The sequence below is a fragment of the Ailuropoda melanoleuca genome, chromosome 9 (genome assembly GCF_002007445.2).
Source record: "Ailuropoda melanoleuca isolate Jingjing chromosome 9, ASM200744v2, whole genome shotgun sequence".
Taxonomy (NCBI): Eukaryota; Metazoa; Chordata; class Mammalia; order Carnivora; family Ursidae; genus Ailuropoda; species Ailuropoda melanoleuca.
In genome coordinates this window covers 20,680,367-20,681,704 of record NC_048226.1, presented here as the reverse complement: position 1 = coordinate 20,681,704, position 1,338 = coordinate 20,680,367, and positions in this window count along the sequence as shown.

Sequence of the window (1,338 nt, the reverse complement as noted above, 5' to 3'; positions counted from 1 at the left end):
CGGGCGGGCGCTGCGAGGCTGAGCAGGAGGCTCGCGCATCCCGGGCGGGGGTCTCCGCGGTGGGGGCCGACCCTGCGCGGACGGGGGGCCCTGGCCGGCGGTGCCTGCCAGCCCCGATCCCGCCGGGCTGGCCGGGCGGCTGGTGCGTTCCGCGGCCCCGCTTGGCGCTGGCACCAAGTCCCCGTTCAGGGCAAGTCCCGAGTTCGGGGTCGCTTCTGGGGTTCCTGCCTCCCGGGAAGGCGAGTCCCGTTCTTCGCCCCCTCCCATTTCCCTTCATAATGAGGCCCAGAGGGAGAAAGTCCTCAATTAAAAATTCCACCCCCTAGTTCCCCTGGGCCGCCGGCGCGGGGCTGGGGGTGCGGCGCGACCCGCCACTCGCCTCGGCCCGCCACTCGCCTCGGCCCCTTCCCCGCTGCGCGCACAGCCTGGGCACTGGTGATCCAGGCGAACGTCGAGCCCCCCAACCCCCGAGTTGGGCGGCGGGCGGCGGGCCTCGGTGTGCCGAGGCTGGGGGCGAACTTGCCCTGGGCCGGGAGCCAGGAAGAGTCCGGTGGGCGCCGGCGAGGGGCCCGCCCTGTTTGAGCCTCGCCGCGCGTGGAGGCTGAGATTGAGCCTCTTAGTCTCAACTTAGTATTTACTTGCAGAAGGAGGACTTCATTTTTTTCAGATCTGTTCGCTTACTGCCTGACAGGGGCCAGACTCAAATCTGTGGTTAAGAACTCACGGATGACCATGCAGACGGTGAAGTCCTCCGCATCAGGACTCTCACCCCAGCGCTTCTTTCCGTGGGCTCAGTTGTCCCTGGCCTCTTCAACCTCTGGCCCCCTTGCCGGGATCCCCCCCCCCGCCCCCTTTGAGAAACAACAGCAGGTTTTAGAAATAATGACCTGAAAGCTTCCCCAGTGGCCGAGGGAGGACTTTTCCTGGGGTACACATTGGAGGTACTCTGTGGGTACCCAGAGCCTCGGGGTTAGACCCTGGTGAGGTGGCGGGGGGGGACTTCTCCTGTGGGCAGCGTCCACTGTGTGGGGCACGTGGTTCTGTTTGTCAGTCCAGAGCTGCCAGCATGTCCCATCCTGTGTCCTCACTCCAGGCCCGCTGCCTGTGCGGCTTGCATCTGCAGCCCGGGCTGGCCACGGTCTCCTGACATGGAAGCCACTGCGACTCTGGGTGGCGTGCAGGGAGTTAGTGGCCTGGCTGGAGCTTGCTGGTGGTGGTGGCGCCGAGCCGGCAGCCTCTCCAGGGGATGCCACCAGCACTGGTGGGGAGACCCTTGGCGTGGTCTCTGGAGCTGGGCTGGGTCTGGTGATAGTACTAGTGATGGGGCCCTGCCAGGGT